Source organism: Saimiri boliviensis, chromosome 8 (assembly GCF_048565385.1).
Source record: "Saimiri boliviensis isolate mSaiBol1 chromosome 8, mSaiBol1.pri, whole genome shotgun sequence".
Taxonomy (NCBI): Eukaryota; Metazoa; Chordata; class Mammalia; order Primates; family Cebidae; genus Saimiri; species Saimiri boliviensis.
Window position 1 is genome coordinate 118,621,803 of NC_133456.1, and position 20,614 is coordinate 118,642,416.

At 47.3% G+C, this 20,614-nt stretch overlaps 1 protein-coding gene across 1 annotated transcript in view; it reads left to right on the plus strand.

The window, feature by feature from the left end:
* Positions 1 to 20,614, plus strand: part of ADARB2 (adenosine deaminase RNA specific B2 (inactive)) — a 452,434-nt gene that overhangs the window by 224,269 nt on the left and 207,551 nt on the right. The gene's annotated exons all lie outside the window — the stretch shown is intronic.

Below are 20,614 nucleotides of genomic sequence, written 5' to 3' on the forward strand. Positions count from 1 at the left end.
ACCTCAGTCTTTGCCTCCTCAGAAGAAAGAATTCGCCTGAGGGGCAGAGGCAGAAGGAGAGACTGAGGCAAGTTTTAGAGCAGGAGTTGAGAGTTGATTTAAAAGCTTTAGAGCAGGAATAACGGGAAGGAAAGAACACTTGGAAGAGGCCCAGGCAGGCAGCTGGAAGGATGGGTGCGTGGTTCGACGTGTGACGGGTTTTACACGTGGGCGTGCTTCCGGGGCCCACGGTTCCTTCCCCCTGATGCGTCCTCGGGGTGGGCTGCCCACATGTGCCCGCCTGAGCCCACATGCCCAGCTCCTGAAATCCTATCGGGAAGCTGCTGATCAGCTTTCAGGTGTTTTCTTTCTACTGGGATTCTGCCTTTCCTTGGTGCTGCTGTGACCAACTATTCTTGTAGAGAGACAGTGTGACCGCCGCCTGACGGCCGTCTGATGGCCACGCCACACTCCTGGTGTATGGGGAGCCCCGCCCTGCCCTGCTCATGCCGTGCCAGCTGCCAGCGGTAACACATGTTGGCATGAAGAGCGCGGCTTTCCCCACCCTGCAGAGCCCTGGATCGCCTCCCCACCGTCGTTCACTCCAAAATTACTTAATACATCATTTATTCATACGTAAAAGAGGCAGAAAGTGACTGCAGAGTGGCTGAGAGGTTATGCTGGGCCGGTTTCCTTTTCAGATGTTTCTAGATTGTGAGACCAGGAGGCTGCTGGGCCGTGGTCACCACATTCTCTAAGGCGTGACGTTTCTGTCCTCTAACTGGTCCTTCTCCCAGCACAGCCCCAAGCCCCTGGGATGGTGAGGAGGCCTCTGCTGGCCCGGTGCCCACCCATGCATGCCCCACGGCCCGGAGCTCCTCAGGCCCGGCCAACCGCCTCGCTGTGTGGCCCTCGGTCTCTGCTCGGGCAGCTCCTCCTGTGGCCGCCCTTGCCCCTCATGAGTCCTGGACAAGAGGGTTCCCTGGGTGATGCTACGGCCACAGCACCTCCTGTGAGACCCTATGGATTCTGCCAGTGCCCTTGCCACCGAGACCCATTTGCTGTAAAGAAGCAGCAAGCGAAGCTCTTCCCACGTAGACGCTGCGTCTCTCTCATCGCCGCCGTCTCGCTGGTGCTCAGCAGAGGCTCCATGTGCTTGCTGAACTCTTAGACTGCAGGGTTTGCTCTGAGGACAAGGGGAGGTCATGTGTATTTACAACATAAATGAACTTGATGTGGGATTAGTTAAATGACCACAACCAAAAATTCAAGGACTTTTTGTTCAAATGGGCATGTGCAGAGACCACTGTTCCCAGGAAGGGGGTCATACAAGCTTCTGTCTTGCTCGATGTCTAACACGTGTACAACATCTAACAGAAATTCATGAAGGCACAGGACCTGGGACACGTGCGTAATGCAGCCAATATTAGAACTGGAATGCAAAAGGATTTCACCAGCCACAATAATGTAAGCAACTAAGCAACATAAAGTTTAACAAGAAATTATACGAAGGTCTGCTCTTCGTTTCACTCCTAACTCCCACCCCCAACCAAATAAAATTGAAGAAGAGCAATTAGCTGTCTTCCCATAGTGGAGGACACGCAGAGACAGAGTTCTACTCAGTCTGTGGAGCTTCAGGAGAACGGTGGGCAGGCTTTCCAAGGAGAATGCTCGTACTAACAGAAGAAACCCTTTCTGGAGGGTTCTGCGGAGTGAAATTCTTTGTGGAATCATGAGTTTTCATTCTTTTGAGGCTGAAAAACCACTCCTTTGGGATCATTCCCCTGTAGGCTGCCAGGCTGTTAAGAAATGTGAGGTGTTTTTATAGGTTCTCTTTTCTCTGGTTCTTAGAAGAAATTGATGCCATAGATTTTCATCTATTTTTACATCTAATGATCATTTACACATGATACACTCCATGAGTCATAAAATTTACTAAAAATTAGTGTTCTTGAGTTAATAAAGACTGAAATTATGCATTTACAATAAGTCCTGGCTGTGAAGGGCTCCAGGAATTCCTGCAGTCAGGAGTGGCGCCTGGGTTAGAAACACAGCTTTCCCACTGTTTTGACTTAGCCATGGTTTTGAGTTGCTTTTCATGTTGCTAAGTATCAAGTTCTGTTAACCTGACATTTTCAGCAACCTCGTGGGATGCCACTGTGAGCCCCACAGGGTGGAGCCATGCATGTCTGCAATAGCAGCGTCTCAGCCAGTGGCATGCCAAACGTGGATTGGAAAGAGGCGTGTGCTGCCTTGAACCAGGAGTAGGAGACACACATTTTGATAAAGCACATACAGAAGCCCATATGACCTCGAGGCACTTGATGAAAACAGTTGTTTTTTCATCTGAGTAGTTTTGCTGCAGATGAGCAGAAATGGGTGTGTTAAGTGGCTCAGAGTGTCATTTACCCAGGACCACGGCTGGGAAGGCGTGAGATGGGATGGATGCAGCTGGGAGAGGGTCAGGCCGGATGGCCTTGGAAGGTCACTCCAGGGCTGAGAGTCTACAGTTCTCTGTTGTTCCCTTGACAAGGTCCAGCCTACCAGGGCTCCCGGGCACGCCGGCCTCATGCCCACTGAAAGAACACTTCGTTTGATCCAAAATGAGCTCCCATCATTCCCTAGGAGAGCCCGGTTTATTCCTGTCTCCAAGACCTGATTGTTTTTTTTTTTTTTCATCTGGTTGGATTCATTCTATGGTTTCCAAATCCTCTCCACCCGTTCGTTGCACCTGCCACGGAGTCCTTTACCATCTCTCTAGCAGGTGTCATCCTTTCGTGAACATTCGTAGCACCTACAGCTTCCTCCTGTGTTACCTTTGTCCAGCATCACAGCTCTGGGTGTTACCCACTCCTCTTGGCCCACAGGCACCCTGAGGATAAAGCACTAATTTCTTTTTCTTTCTCTCCTCGGAAAGCACCCACTGTCAATTAAGACAACTAACCTCAAACCAACCAATTCAATAAACTGATTCCTGGATGGCTGAGACAATTACTCTCTCCCCAATCTATCCTAGAGGTTTTCATAATTTGGGGCTTCTCAAGAATTTGTGTAAAAAGGTGTGGTATTAAAAATGTGGTAATTATCATCAGATAGCTCCAGTGAAATCTGGAGAATCTAGTGGTTTTCAATTTTTTTTATCATTTTTTCAGAACAAATTCTACAGAATACTGAAGAAAAAAATCAGAATAGGGAAGAGAAAAAAGATGGTAGACTTAGGGATGTGATTTCTAAATGTCCTCTGACAGCTTTGCGTTTTGTCAATAAAGGGAAGGCCGTGACCTCCCCCAGCCATGTGCAGGCCACAGCGATTTGCAGGGTGCACCGGGGAGCATTGCTCTGTTAGTTCTGCTGTAGAAACATCCACATTAAACCCAGCCCAACGTTCCCTTCTCTAATAGAAACGACTCTCCCAGTGTCTGTGATCAGCACTTTATGTAGAAAGAGAAGAAATGGATGCATCTGGGGCCCATTTCCAATTCCTGGAGGGCAATCTGAACAGGCTGAGTATCGAGAAAGTGTCGCTGTGGTAGAAAGAGTACGCGACAGCAATCAGGGACCCCATCAGCCCAGCTGGGCCACTTGGGCAAGACGCCCCGACTTTCTGAGCCCACAGTGTTCTCGTGTGCCAAATAACAGAAGTCTCGGTGTGGGTCCTGCAGGCTCCTTCAAGGTTTCAAATTCAATCATTCAAGAAAGTACAAGCTGTGCCCCACTTGGGCACGAAGCTTTGTCACTTACCATCACCTCTGCACCTGTTCTGGGTCTGCTTTGCCACACACAGGGCTGTCACTTCCATGGGTAAAAGAGAAATGTGGCCGGGGGTCTGCGTGAGGAGAAGGGAGGCACCCTTGTCCTTGGCCAGAATGGATCGGGCAGCGCTGTGGCTTGCTGAGGCAGCCCCCGGCCCCGACTGCCCAAATTACGCTTTGGCAGACCTGGAGGCTCCCCCAGCGCGAGCAGCCGCCTGCCACCTGCTCCGTTGGAGAGCGTGTGGAGAGCAGAGCTGGGGGATTCGGATGCCAGAATAACACTGTGTCCCATGAGACATCCACGCAGCAGCAACTGCACCCCGGTTTGTGGGTGGGAAGCGTTGGAGAAAGCCACACCTTGGGCCACACTAGGTAGCGTTTCCCCGTTGACCACACCACCAGGGAGCAGGAGTGTTTCCTGGAGAGAGAAGGCCACCCTCATCAGAGACCTGGACTAAGAGCCCCAGCGCACGGGGCGTGCTTTCCCAGAGAGCCAGTGCCCTTCACCTCAGGCAGCCAGCGACAGCCCATCCTGGGTCTCCGTCCCGAAGAGTCCTTCTGTGGCAAACCGAAGAGGCGACGGGGCTGGCTCAACCGGTTTTACGTGTTCGGGTGTTTTTCTTTTCCTTTTTAGTTTCGCAAACATTAAAATTTTTAAGTAATAGTATTATTTTAGGGGAGAAAAACAGAAAATAAGGGCAGGTTGATCCTGACATCCTCATACAGATGACATGTTAAAAACAGCATATTGGCCGAAAAGCACCTCTTACAAATAGCTGGCACAGAAGCTCAGCGCATTAGCGTGCTAGCCTTTTGATTCCCCTGTAATTATAGGAAGAACGTTTCAATCCCTGCGGTGGGGGAGCATTTAGAATTGCAGCAGAGGTAGTAAATTACTGGTCCTCCGTGTCCGCGTCGGACAGACTGCCTTCGTTTCAGGAAGAGGGACATATACCGTGTCTCAGCCAGCCGACCCTGGTGAGCGTGATGTGCTCCATGCAAAGGCGCGGGTGGAAGAAGGGAAGTGGTGGGAGATTTTACAATCTGCCAGCATCAACATTTATCTTTATTTTCCCAGAGCGGGGCGTGCCAGTGCTGTCTCGGGAATGCTTAGGTTACTCACTTTGATTCTGCCTTCCATGCCCCTGGGGGCAAGGCCTGCCACTTAGTAGTTGGTGAATGCTGGTTTTGCCCGGCACAGTGGCAGCAGTGGCTCCGGTCCTCACTTGACGCTGGGAGTCTTTGGATTTGTCACCTCGCCCAGACCCTGAGTCTCCATCCTGAGCCAGTGCCAGTGGCAGAAGCAACCTGGCTTCATGCGTCAACACAGCCCAGAAAAAGCGCGGTTGGAGCAGCTCTCGGATCTGCTTTCCAGCCTCAGCCTAATCTTGAAGAAACTGAGAAGGAGGTGGAGAGGGAGCAGGCTCTCACATGAAGCTGTGCACAGCTGTGCAGTGCCTTGATTAGCTCTTGAAAACCCGACTGGAATTTTTCTTGGGTTCTGCCAGAGAGATGTTTGCTCTGAAGATCTTACAGAGCGATGCCTTTTCTCACAAATGAGCTTCCTGAATCTTGCCCATCTCTGCAATGGGTAGCGAAGAGCTAAATGGATGAACAGTTACAGTATTAAAGACGGGTACAGGGAGACTGCCACGCTCACACAGAAAGCATCACAATGTTTACACGCCGGCTGTAAACCACCATGTTTCTCTCCTGGCTTACGAGATGGATCAAAGTGTGGCAGAAAAGGGGAGAGAAAGCGAGAGAGATTCTGTCAATAGATTGGAAACCAGAATCCGGAGTTCCCGGTGAAGGCTGGTCCTTCAGAATGGCGCCCTGAGTCCAGAGTGGCACCATTCGCCCCGTTCCTTCCTCTGCAGTCAACACAAGGTGCTGGGCCTCAGCTTGCCTTCCCTGGGCTCCGGTTTACGTTAAAGTAGAGTCTGTACCAAAGACCTGGGCAGCTGCTGACAGGCAGCCTCACACCCAGCATCCCGGGGAACACGCTCTGTGCTTCCAGGTGCTAGTCTTCCATAGAGAAATTGGAACTTTATCTGGGGCCTTCCAGGGATCCGACCTCAGAAAAATCTAATGAATTCTAACGGTGGGAATTAGGCCCCACGGCTGAGCCTTGAGGAAAGTACTTTTGTAGCAATCAACCCCTCCTGAGTTCCCTGAGAGTGGCTGCTCTGCTCTCTTAGACTGGGGCTGCCTGAAGCACCCTGGGCTGTGTGTCTGCCTAGCCACCAGGTGAGGCTCCCACCCCAGGGATTCCGAGAGAAATAAACGTGTTCATCCCCCGACCATGCGTGCAGCTGGCACAAGGACCTCTGTGCTCAGAGAGCCGCCCACATCCTGGAGACAGACCCCTGGCTAGGCCCCGTGAAGACCCTCAGTGAGGGCGTCTCTCTGTGCTACTCAAATTTCCCTGAATTGCCTGGGACGGGAGGGAGGAGAAGAACCGTCTTAGCCTCCTTTTTCATTCGTCAGAAGCCATTAGCAAACGGTTGTCATGAGGAGCCTGAATTTCGGCTGTGGCTGAGGTCCGGGAAACAACTGACCAGAGGCCGGGGATCCCGGGAGATGAGGTGTCCAAGGCCAGCCTCGGGCCACCCGTGGGCTTTCTCGAGGGAGCTGTGGTGTAAGAACAAGGCAGCATTGTGGGGTCAGCAGTGGATGATGTGTTTAACTCGAGGACAGGAGGTCTTGCCTGGGTCACATTTAGCTCTTCCCATTGTGGGTGGCAATGGAGAGTCTTTGGTTCTTGTCTTCTTAGTGTAAAAGAATTTAAAGAGACACACAGCAGTAGAAAGCAGTTTATTGCAACAGAGAAAGAACCCTCTGAAAACTAAGTGCAGGAGGAACACTACACTCTGGAATTTCAGAGCAGTCAGCGCAGCTGACGGGGAGTGAGTCAGCCAGGACGGCCCGAGGGAGGCTCCCGCTGTGGGAGTCCCACACCACTGTTCACCTGGGGCTGGGAGAGGTGTTGCTGGCAAGCACATTCTGGGTGCATCTGCAGTAGCTGCCCGTGCTAGTTCATACGTCACATGTCCCAATAGCATCTTAAATCTCCACCCAGCCTGTGCTTTTTCCTATTCTCAAGAGCAAAGGGTCAGTCTGAGGATAGGTGGAGTCAAAGGCACCCGCTCCCTACAGGGGACATTCTCTGCTGGAGGTGGCTTTGCCTAAGAGAGGTGGTTACAGTGTGATTCTGGGACTCATGGTGTCAACACTGTGGTCGTCACGGCCCCCGAGGGCAGAGTCACACCCCCGACCCGATCTTGCCTCACCATGGTGGGAACACCGGTGTGCCTCAGAGGGGCAGGCAGCCCCAAGCACTTCTTTGAAGCTTTCCAACTAAGAGAAGCCCCTGGCTGCTTCCTTCAGCTCAGCTGAAGTTTGACTGATGTACTATTAGCACACAGGAAAATTCGCTCTTTTCGGTACCCCGTGCTGAGTCTGACAAGCACATACGATGGAAAAGCACCATCGAATGTGAAATAGCTCCACCGCCCAAAACCCTCTCGCACCCTCTGTGGCCCGTTCCCGCTCCAGCCGCCACCTCTCAGCCCACGGCTCTGCCTCCTCTCCCCCGTCACTTTGCCATTTTGAGAAGGACGCATAACCGGAGCGGTCCTCAGGTGCCTGCGAGCCGCTGCCTGTCACCGAGCAGGATGTGTCTGCGTCCGCTGTCGGCAGCTCTTTCCTGGGCTTGGCTGGGTCATATTCTGTCCCCAGGAGGGGCCGCTTTTACTTCTCCATTCTCCCTGATATGAAAACGTCCCCGTTTCCAGTTCGGGCTTATGATGAACTGAACCAAGCCACCGTGGGCAGTCACGTGCGGGTCTTGGAGGGAGTGTGAGCATCTGCTCCCTGCAGGAGGTGACCAAGCTGGTGTCACCAGGGCCTCGGGGAGTGTGTGTCCACCCTCTTCTCCAGAACACGGGTGTGATGGTCCCGGCTCTTCCTCGTCAGCATTCCGTGCCGTCAAGTCTCTGTGGTCGTTTTAATTGTAGCCACCCTCGCAGGTGTGTCCAGGCGTCTCAGGAGGGTTTGCCTGTGCGCTTTCCTAACGATGTGGTGCCGGCTTGCTTCTGTGTTCTTGTGCAGCCCGTCCCTCTTCTTCAGCAAAGTGTCTGCTCGAATCCCTTTACCATTTTTTGTTGAGTTATTTATCCTCTTAATTTTGAATTTTGAGAGTGCTTTACACATTCTGCATACTGGTTCGCTATCGGCTATGTGATTTGCAAATATTTTCTCCCTGTCTGTGGCTTTTCTTTTCATTCTTAGTACATTTCAAAGAGCACAAGTTCTTAATAAGGCCCAAACTGTTTACATTGAATCTTAAGCTAGGTTTGTGCCAAAAATCCTTTCAGTAGCACAGAATCGTGTTTCAGTCTATTATGAAAAATAAAATAGTTCCGTTCAGACAGAATCATGTTATGGTCTATTATGAAAATTAAAATAGAACTTTCGTTGCTTGTACACATGAGAAAAAGTGAAGGCATTTTATTTGTCAGAGGTAAATAGATTCTCATACAGAGATGAATATGCACACTCTGAAGCCTGGGTTAACCACTTTCGCAGAAGAGCTGGTGGCATCCAGCCTGCTGCCACTTCCATCCATGTCTGCATCCGCGTTGCTCACCAGGACACGCTCCCCTTCGCCAATGCCACACGGAGGTTTCTGAGCAGGGACCAGGGACACAGAGGAGTGGGGAGGCAGCTTCATCAGCAGGTGGCACATGTGGGGATTCCGTGCGACAAGTGCTGGAATAATGGCCTCCACCAAATGCTGTGAACACCCCAGAGAGGAAACACCACAGACCCTCACAGTGCCTGCACCCACACACCACCCATCCCCTGACTTCCCCTGTCCCTGCTGCGACCCCCAATCCCACTCATCACCCTGGGTGGAGATCACATCCCTCTCAATGGCCCACACACCCACTGTGACCCCCGGTTATGGTGCTCAGCTCACTCAGGCCTGCCTGAATGGACACACACCCTCCCCCGGCCTTCCCCACCAGCTGCATTCCACCCCACCCAGCCCCGGAAATGTACTTTCCCTATTGCGTCCGGAGTGGAAGACACGTTGTGAGGCTGTTTTTTGTTTTAAATACATTTGTATTTATCAGTTACATCCTTCACAATGGTATATAAATGCATATGCATACACTCATGCACATACACACATGCACACTATACTGATGTACACCACACACATGCAGATATGCACTCATGCATATACACACATGCACACATACACACATGCACGCATACACTCATGCACACCACATACATGCACATATACCCTCATGCATATACACACCTGCACACGTACACACATGCATGCATACACTCATGCACACCACACGCCTGCACATGTACACACCTGCATGCACACTCATGCATACCACACGCATGCACATATACACTCATGCATATACACACTCATGCATATACATACCTGCACACACACACATGCATGCTACACTCATGCACACCACACACATGCACATACACACTCATGCATATACACATCTGCACACACACATGCACACATGCACTCATGCACACCACACATGTGTACATATACACTCATGCATATATACATCTGCACACACACATGCATGCATACACATGCACACCACACACATGCACATATACACTCATGCATATACACATCTGCACACACATGCACACATACACTCATGCACACCACACACATGTACATATACACTCATGCATATATACATCTGCACACACACATGCATGCATACACTCATGCACACCACACACATGCACATATACACTCATGCATATACACACCTGCACATGTACACGCCTGCATGCACACTCATGCACACCACACGCATGCACATATACACTCATGCACATACATGCATATGCACACCTGCACACACACACATGCATGTTACACTCATGCACACCACACACGCACACATATACTCATGCATATACACATCTGCACACGTACACACATGCACACATACACTCATGCACACTACACACATGCACATACATACTCATCCACATGCACACATACACACATGTGCACATACACTCATGCATGCTATACACATGCACACTACATTCACTGACATACACACATGCACATGCCTAGCTCTCCTCAGTTAGGACACAGCTCTGGCAGCAGGTAGAGGCTTGGGCAGAGTAGCTTCTGTCACAGGCTGTAATAATTTGCATTTTGCCACTACTTTTGCCTCTCCCCTTGAAGCTCTCTTTCACTAAAAGGCTTGCTGGAAACACCTGGCCAAGAGAACACACGCACAGGTGACATAAGGACTTCAACAGCTGAGCTGGCAGAGCCCTGAGCCCAGGGCTGCTGCCGGGTGCTCAGGGGGAAGGGGAGTGGTAGGAAGTGGGCAGGCAGAGGTGGGGAGAATGGTTATGTCCTACCAAGAGGGGCAGAGAAGCTCAACACACACTGTGATCATTTTGCTTGGGAAAGTAGAAACCTGATAGCAAAGTAATTATTAAAACAACTTTTTTTGTTCTTGAGACTGATTCTCTGTCATCCAGGCTGGAGTGCAGTGGTGTGATCTCAGCTCAGTGCAACCTCCGCCTCCTCGGCTCCAGCTATTCTCCTGCCTCAGCCTCCCCAGTGGCTGAAACTACAGGTGCATGCTACCACACCCAGCTAATGTTTTTATATTTTTAGTAGAGATGGGGTTTCACCATGTTGGCTAGGCTGGTCTTGAACTCCTGGCCTCAAGTGATCTTCTCACCTCAGCCTCTCAAAGTGCTGGGATTTCAGGTGTGAGCCACTGCATCTGGCCTAAAAATAACTTTAAAATCATCTATGATGCTTCGAGAAAAAAAAAACGATTAAGAAACTCACCTGGTAGATTAATTGGGACAATTATTTAAGGTCTATCCGAGGCTAGGTAATGCACAAGAGATCAATAATATCATTAAAGAATCCCTCTGGAAAATGTCCTTTTTCTGATCAGGGCAAATTTCTTTTTAAAAAAATTATGCACAGGGAAAGAATTAGATAAATTGCCCTTGAAATTTCTCCATTCTCATTTGGTGAGAAATAAATCATCCAAGTCAATGGTAAAAGGATTACGAGTCGGATTCTCATTTCCTCAGCCGGGAAGAGCTATAATTACAGTGACCATATTTTCTGAACCAAACATCAGGACTGCAGGCCTGACAAGCACACGTGTTCTTATAAAGACAATAGGACAAGTTATCCTAAACGGAAAATGACCTGCCAGAGCCAGAGCTGTAATGAGTGACTGACACAGAAATAATTTGATCTGGGGGCATTTGTCTTGATGTTATTGATATGGTGCTTCTTTTGGAGGTTTGAAGTGTCCCGTTGCTGCTGAAACGACTTCTCCTGCTGCCATCCCTGGCGTGCGGCAGGCACCGATTTTAAGGATGTTAATTCAGTTGACTACTTTTCTCATCTGAGTGTATCTGTGCACTGCACGTGCAGGTTTCAGAAGATCCTGTTTTGCAGAAGGGAAGTACTTGCAAGAAATTTAAATGTGGGCGCACAGAGGTCTTCCTACAGCGACCTGCAGAGATTCAGACAGATGGACGCGTGCCTAGAGAGGGGTTCACCGCAGTGACTGCGGCAGGCCTCTCCACTGAGAGAGCTTTGTTTGGCCTGAGTGTGGAAAAAGAACCAAAAGTCACATGAACGTCCATCACCTGTGCCTTTTCCAGAGTGTTTATTTAAAGGGGAAAGAGAGACCAGGAGAGAAAGAAGGAGGGAGGGTCAGCAGTGAGGCAAATGGTCACGTTCTTGGAGGCTCTAATCATGGTCAGTGAATCTACATGTTAAGTGCAAACAGAAGGGGTGCGGGAAAAGGTCAATGGTGCATTTGTCTCGGGTTCGTGGAGGGATGGTTTTGGGTCAGGTCTTTGTCCTGTACCTGTGAAGATGAGCTGGTCCTTGACATTGCCAGGGTGAGATTCCACAGAACTTGGTTTTAGGGCTAGAGACAGGGGGTGTCTATCCTGAAAGGTCTAGGGTCTCACCAGGAGTTTCCTCGTGAGCAGTTTGTGAGGGAGGCCATTGGGGGACTATGTGGCCTCTGTCACTGTGGGAATCTGGCTCAGGAATGAGGTTGTGAAATTGCAGCTCCAAGTTCGGGAACAAAAGGGAAGTGGAATCACAGGGCTCCACTCTGAAGCGTAACTTTCTCATTGGCAGAGTGAGTGTGGGGTCCCGAGATTCCATTTTCTTTCCCAGAGGCATAGCAGAGAGCCCTAAGCTACAGCAAGATGCTTTCATGCATATGGATGAAGGGGGTGCACCTTCCACCCACAGCTGCGAGAAGCCTGGCCCGGGAGCATCAGAAGACAAAGACACACCCCAAAGTGAGAAGCCACCTTAAAGCTAGGACATCTTGTCCCAGCTAACTTGGAACCCTCCTAGAATCAGGGTTAGAGGTGGACCCTGGCTGTGTCTCAATGGTCGTGTCCACCACCTTGGCCAGCAGTCGTGGTCCTCACTGCAGCAAGCTGAGCCTTACATCTAACTTTATTTCCCATTCCAGTTGCCCAGAAAATTATTCTCTGAAGATTTCCTTTGTAGTTTTGAGTGGTTTTATTTTGTTCAGGCAAAATGTGTTGTTTAGGATGAAAACCTGTCCCAGGAGATATGCCATGTCATCTCTTTCCAAGAAAAGAAATTGATCTTTCAGACAGACATGGTGGCTCACACCTGTAATTTGGGAGGCCAAGGTGGGTGAATCACAAGGTCAGGAGGTTGAGACCAGCCTGGCCAACATAGTGAAACCTCGTCTCTCCTAAAAATACAAAAAAATTGGCTGGGCATGTTGGCTGACGCCTGTAGTCCCAGCTCCTTGGGAGGCTGAGACAGGAGAATCACTTGAACGCAAAAGACAGAGGTTGCAATGAGCTGAGATCGTACCACTGCGCTCCGGCCCGGGCGAGAGTGCAAGACTCCATCTCAAGAAAAAAAGAAGAAGAAAGAAATTGATCTTTCTCAGTCAGAAGATCCTATTTTCTTAAAGAAGTCTCAATTGTTCATTTTACCCAAAGTAAAAGAGAAATATGTTTAAAGGGAAAGGGCAAGAGGAGCTGCTGGTGATCCTCTGAGCACTCCCCAGCCTCTCGAGCACACCTTGATGATTGACTGCATCTACCATCAAGTCCCCAGCAAAGCTGCCTTCAGGAGACCACTGCAGTGAGGTGAGGGTTGCAGCCTGGCTGGAGCTAAAGGGAGAAAATTAGGGTATGCTGTTTATAGGTGTTTTGGGCCTGGGACGGAAGCACGAGAGCCGAGAACTGGCTTGTGCAGGACAGAGTTTATGAGGAAACTGGGGGTTGGTAGGAAGGGCAGACATCCTCTGGGCAGGAGCCTCCAGGAGCCGCTGCTGGTGTTGAGAAGGAAGTGACCTGGTTGATTGATTCCCAGGCTTAGCTCTCAGGGGCAGGTATTTCCTTGAGAATACAGGGAAGTTTGTTTTGCTGGTCCCAGAATTGTTTAACACAGAGACAAGGAATTACAGAGGTTTCCATCCTTACTAGCAGATAACGTCTAAAAGTATTCTAAGCTTTCTCCATCACAGGTCCCTAGGTGAAATCAGATAAAGAGTATAAGTTTCATTGATCTTAAATCTTTAATTACGCATGAAGTGATATATTTAGTTTATCTCAGTTAATGTGCCTGGAAAAGCATACAAATAATTATAACCATATGATTTATTCTGAATGTGCTATTATAAGTGAAACTTTTCAACCACTCTTATCCATGAGTTCACCAAGTTATAAACTAGCACAATCCTTTAAGTGACATACATTAAAGAAAAAGAAGTGCTTTTATTGAACATCGTGTTATTTTGCTTGCGTTCTTTCATTTATGTAAGACATATTTGTGTGGTGAGAGGTGAGAAACAGAAGGGGGAATGGTTTCTATTTATAAAAATTGCTTTCTTTTGGTCAGTTCTTCCTTACAAAAATATGTCTGCAGGCCAGGTGCAGTGGCTCACACCCGTAATCCCAGCACTTTGGAAGACCAAGGCAGATGGATCACCTGAGGTCAGGAGTTCAAGACCAGCCTGACCAACATGGAGAAACCCCATCTCTACTAAAAATATAAAATTAGCTGACCATGGTGGCGTGTGCCTGTACACCCAGCTATTTGGGAGGCTGAGGCAGCAGAATCACTTGAACCCAGGAGGCAGAGGTTGCAGTGAGCCAAGATCACACCACTACACTCCAGCCTGGGCAACAAGAGTGAAACTCTGTCTCAAAAAAAAAAAAAAGTCTGCAGTTGAATGAATCAGAAATTAATTTGTATCCATGAAGAAATTTGGAAATTGACAATCATACATGGCTCAGTTCCCTCAAAAATAGTACTAGTAGAATATTAAGTTTTTTTAAAGTAATAATCCCCAAAAAAGAGCTTTTCTAATGCTACAAAAAAGCTAGATCCAACATTAAACCTTTTTAGAGAAAGAAACAGCAATACCTCCAGCTTAGCTCTGGTCAGAGCCTAACTTTCCATAAAGACACATCAAATTGTTGTGTGTGTTTTTTTTTAATCCAGGCATTATTCTTCAATTATTGCTTCTGTTTTCTTTAATTTTTTTTTATTTTTGCTTACTTAGATATAGCTGCTTAATCCATGATACATAAGTAATTCAATATTGTCATAGTCTGAATTCCCTGGCACCCTAACTTAGGAAATCTGTATTTCCTAATTATTTTGCTCATCAGAATTGTTTTAAATTAACACTTTAAATTCAGGAAGTGATTATTTTTAAAGACATCTCAAATGAGTACGTTTCTTCCAGGTGCTGCTTGATTTGCACCTGGCACAAAAACAGGGAAGCATCTGGTCCTTAACAAAGTGTCTCCTCTCACCTGCAATCCGTCCTCCCTAAAGCCAGCTGCCGACTACTTATGTGTGTAAGCAGGACGCGGCATTGCTGTAAATAAACTGTACCTGGGAACTGCTTTGAGGGGGAAAGCCCTAAAGGAGTTTGAGTCCAGTCTCGGGTTTTGTAAGCAAATTTCTACATTGTGACTAAACTTATTTAGAATTTCCTTCTTCACTTATCAGTATTAAACAGCGATCTGGCACCACTCAGTTCATGAATATTTGAAGACAAGAAGGAACCGCTTGTAAAGCTCAGCAAGGGTCTTCTTTTTTCTTTTTTTTTAATTGTGGTAAAATATATATAATGTAGAATTTACCCTCTGATCCATTTTTGAGTGTATAGTTCAGTGGCATTAAGTACGTTCACATGGTTGTGCAGCAACCACCACCATCCATCTACAGAAAGTTTTGTCTTCTCGAACTGAAACTCTGTCCCCATAAACACTAAACCCATTACCCTCCCCGGCCCCAGCAACCACCCTCTACTTTCTGTCTGTGGGTGTGAGGACTCTAGGGACCTCATGCAGGGGGCGTTATGCATTGTTTGTCCTTTTGTGACTGGCTTGTTTTCCATTGCAGACGGTCCCTGTGGTTCATCCATGCTGTAGCATGTGTCAGAATGTTCTTCCTCTTCAGGCCGAATAGTGGATATTTCACATTTTCTTTACACATTCATCTGTGTAGATGGATAGGTGCTTCCAAATCTTGTGCATCATAAATTGTGCTGCCATGATCATGGATGAATGAATTCTCTTCAAGTCCCTGCTTTCAATTCCACTGGGTCTATGATATGGTTTGGCTGTGTCCCCACCCATATCTCATCTTGAATTGTAGCTCCCGTAATCCCCACGTGTCATGGGAGGGCCTGGTGGGAGGTAAGTGAATCACAGAGGCAGGTCTTGCAATAGAGAATAAGTCTCATGAGATCTGATGGTTTAGTAAAGGGCAGTTCCCTGCACACAGTCTCTGACTTCCTGCCATGTAAGACGTGACTTTCCTCCTCATTCACCTTTCGCCATGATTGTGAGGCCTCCCCAGCCATGTGGAACTGGGAGTCCATTAAACCTCTTATTTTCATAAATTACCCCATCTCAGGTATGTCTTTATTAGCAGCATGAAAACAGAGCAATATACCGTATAACTAGAAGTAGAATCGCTCAATTATGTGGCAATTGTGTTTGTAGTTTTTTGGAAACAGCCATACCATTTTCTGGAGCAGCTGCACCATTTTACATCCCCCAGCAGTGGGCAGGGTTCCACTTCTTCCCACATTCTCACTCACCCTTGCAGGAGCCTTTCCCACGGGGATGAGGTGGTATCTTGTATCTTTGGTTTGCATTTCCTTAATGATGAGTGATGCGGAGCTTCTTTCCATGTGTGTACTGGACATTCTTCTTTGGAGAAATGTCTGTTCAAGTCCTGTGCCTATTTTTTAATTAGATTTTTTGTTTTGTGTGTGTTCAGTAGCAGGAATTTTTAATATAGTCTAGAAATCAATTCTCAGCAGATCTCTGATTTACAGGTATTTTCTGCCATTCTGTGGGTTGTCTTTTTGAAAAGGGTACCGAGACCATTCAGTGGAGAGAGGACAGCGTTCTCCACAAATAGTGCTGGGAAACCTGGATATTCACGTTGAAAGAACGAAGATAAACCCCACATTACACCACATACAAAAACTAATGCAGCCTGGATCAAAGAGCGAAAACTCTTTCTTAGAAGAAAACACGGCAAGCATCACGACATTGGATTTGGCAATGAAATTTTTGGATGTGATGCCAAAAACTCAAGAAACAAAAGACAGAAAGAAATTGGACATCATCGAATTAAAAATCTCTTGAGCATCAAAGGGCACAATCAACAAAGGGAAGAGCTCACTATTTACTTGGTTTTTCCACAGGGAGACAGGGAATGCAGATTCTCAGGCCCAACCCAGCCCCACTGAGGCCTCACACAAATCACTGTGTGTCTCTGGCTTGCACACAGCAGACACATTCAGCTCCCTCTGCTTTTCTCAAGGCTGCCGTGCCTGTGCCCAGGACCTCCCCACCGGCGCATCTGACCATGCACTCTGCCCGACCATGGTGAGGGCCAGTGAAGGCACCCAAAAGTCACCACTTTCCCACCCCTCAGCAGCAGCCTCCAGCCCATGGAGGGTTGGGTGGCAGATAATGGCCCAAATTCTGGGTCTTCGGGCCAGAACCATGCTGAGATGTGCTCTGTGCAGCCCCCAGAGCCCCAGGGGCCCCATGCATGCCGGGGCTTCCGTCTCCCCTCACCTCCCTTCCTCACCACTCACCCATGTTCCTGCCGTGACCTCCAGAATAATCCACCTGTACCCAGATCCTCGTCACATGGCTTTAGGCAGCCTGTTCTTCTTCAGTCCCCTCCGTGATCAGTTTCCCCTGGGGAAGAACCAGATGTTCCCAAGAAAAGGAGCTGGCAAAGGGTAGGTTTGAGCCTAATGAGTGACAGATCCAGGGGGGCGAGGGAGGCATTCGCAGGTGCAGGAGGCATCAGTGTGAGAGTCCGGTGCTGGGTGCTGAATCACCGCCTGAGCTGTGAGAGCAGGAGACAGGGGCGGCTCCAGGTCCCTCCTACAGCAACCGAAATGCAGCCCCAGCGGCCACAGCAGCTAACGAAAACAGCACCCTTCTGGCCACAGGAAACGAAGGGGACAGGCACCTCCATAATGATTTTCCAAGGACTGTGAATGTCTTTTACATAAGGGACAGCAATTGCATAAAGTGAGTTGTCCCCATTTTCAAAGGGCAGGAAAAGCAGACTTGTCACTGAAGACCTGGGCTATGCAGAAGGAATTCCTCCCTCTCGAAGGGAGCGTGGGGGTCCCTTCTACCTATGTTCTCGGTGTGGACACTCTCAGGAAGCTCTTCCCAGTAGGGCAGGGCAGCCACTTTGCAGCGTCATGCAGGCCACAGCCTCCTTCTGTCCAGCCAGCACCTCCGTCAGGGCCAGCAAGACGCGATTAGCATGCAGAGGCGCGGTGCCAGCCTCTCCTCCACGCCCTTGGCTAATTGAACTCACCCAGATGTTTTCTTTTCTACTCAGTGAAATGATGACATTATTGGAGGTTAATAGTTAAGGGTTTATCTAAATTAGGTATCCGTAAAGTCCTTAATTTAGCCATTGAGTGCCTAATAGAGATTAAATTGGACCTGGAGTTACTGCCTATATTTCAATCTTGGGGGAGCCACTTTGCACAAAGCACTGAGGGTGAGCCTCACCGCATCCCCTCCTTTAAAGGAATACCTTGAATTTCTTCCCCTGAGGTCCTGACTCTCCGAGATCTGCATGAGGTTTCACATGTCTTCTCTTCGGCTTCTCCTCTGGGAATCCTCTCCTTTTGAGCGTCTCTAATTTCTGCTCCAGGAGCCTTTATGGAGCTGTCTGGTGTGCTAGTGTAGAGGGTCCTGAAAGGAATTAGGGGAGAGGAAACAGAAGTCACACAAGACTTCTGGGATGAAAGGGGAGAAAATAGTCAGGGTCCCTGGATAAGGGACTTCTGAAGAAGTCATGCACATACATGCAGGCACACCCAGCTGTGTGATCAAGGTGCAATTGACCTACCAGAGGCAGCACGCCTTTGGCCTATGCTGTGCTCGCATGAAGTCATCACCACAACCCAGGTAACAGCCACATCCAAGCTTCCTGCACCTGCTTGTGGTGGCTCCTCCTTCAATTGGTCTGAAACACTTCCTGAGTGCCCTGCTGACCTCCCTGGTCTGTGGGTTGTTTAAGAGCACGTTATTCCATTCCTAAATAGCTGGAGATTTTTCCAGAGGCCCACCTGTTATTGATTACAATTTGACTCCCTTGTTATGAGAGAATGTGCTTTGTATCATGTGAGTGTTTTTAAGTTTATTGCTACTCCTCTGGCCCAGACTCCAGTCTGTCTTGGTAACTGCCCCAGGTACACCAAGAAGGGTTCTGCATTGTGCTGTTGTTGGATGAAGTGTTCTAGAAACATCTCTTGGATTAAGCGGTACTAGTTGTTCCATGAATGATTAAGAGATCGATGTTGAAATTTCAACCATATTTGTGTATTTGTTTACTTCTCCTTGAAGTACTGTAACTTTGTGCTTTCTGTAATTTTGAGCTATGCTAGTTGCATAAACATTCAGAATTGCTGTGACTTCTTAATGCACTGACATTTGTATCATCAGAAAATTACTCTATCCATGGTAACTTGACATCTACTTCATCTGATAGTAATATAGAAATGTCAGCTTTACTTTTCTTAGTTTTCTTTTTCTTCCTTTAACTTTTAACCTAAGTGTGTCTTTATATTTAAAGTGCTTTTTTTTACACAATATATAGCTGGGACTTGCTTTTTTTTTACCCAACTGCCCATTTCTGCCTTTTAGTGGAGGTGTTTAGATAATTTACATTTAATATGATTGTTTATGTTATTAGGAATAAACCCATCATTTTTTTATTTTATTTTATTTTTACTTGTGCTATCTGTTTTCACTTCTTATGCGTTCTTCTGAATTAACTGAATACTTCTTTTATTTATATATATGTATATATATAAATTGCACTTTAGGTTCTGGGGTACATGTGCAGAACATGCAGGATTGTTGCATAGGTACCTACATGGCAATGTGGTTTGCTGCCTCCATCCCCCCATCATCTATAATTGGCATTTCTCCCCATGTCATCCCTCCCCAACTCCCTCCTTCTGCTGTCCCTCCCCTAGTCCCCCCCAACAGACCTCAGTGTGTGATGCTCCTCTCCCTGCTTCCATGTGTTCTCACTGTTCAACACCTGCCTGTGAGTGAGAACAAGTGGTGTTTGATTTTCTGTTCTTGTGTCAGTTTGTTGAGAATGATAGTTTCCAGATTCATCCATGTCCCCACAAAGGACACAAACTCATCATTTTTTATGGCTGCATAGCATTTCATGGTGTGTATGTACCACATTTTCCTTGTCCAGTCTATCATCAATTGGCATTTGGGTTGGTTCCAGGTCTTTGCTGTTGTAAACAGTGCCGCAATGAACATACGTGTGCATGTGTCTTTATAGTAGAATGATTTATAATCCTTTGGATATATACCCTGTAATGGGATTGCTGGGTCAAATGGAATTTCTATTTCTAGGTCTTGAGGAATCGCCACACTGTCTTCCACAATATTTGAACTAATTTACACTCCCACCAACAGTGTAAAAGTGTTCCTATTTCTCCACATCCTCTCCAGCATCTGTTGTCTCCAGATTTTTTAATGATCGCCATTCTAACTGGCATGAGATGATATCTCAATATTGCATATATCTCCCTTGTGGGCTTATTGGCTATACCATTAGGTATTGGCTATACCTTTATATTGTTATTCTCATCATTGTTTTATGTTTTATTTTTTTTTTAATTTATCACAATCTATCTTCAAGAGATAGTATACCTCTTCATCTTCCCTATGTTTTGATACATTTTGTTTTTACATATATTATAATTCCCATTCTACATTGTTATTTGTGTTTAAACAGTCAATATATTTTATGAAATATAAATATGAAGAAAAGTTATACAAACACACACACACACTCACACACACACACACACACACATCTCCATGCAGTGACCATTTCTGGTGCTTTCTATTCCTTTTTGTGGATCAGTATTTCCATATACTATCATTTTTCTCCCACCTACCTAAAGAACTTTCTTCAACATTTATTGTACTAAAGGTTTGCTGGTAATTTTTTCAGCTTTTTTATATGTGAAAATGTCTTTATTTTGCCATTCTTGCAAGATTTTTGCTGGATATAGACTTGCAGATTTACACTTGTTTTCTTTCAAGACATTTTTGCTGGGTATAGAACTGCAGATTTACAGTTGTTTTGTTTTGTTTCAAGTCCTTTCAAGTCCTTCTTATTTGTATTTTTTCTGATAAGAAATCTGCTATTTTCCTTATGTTTGTTTTTCTGTTGTTAATTTAAGAAAATAATATCT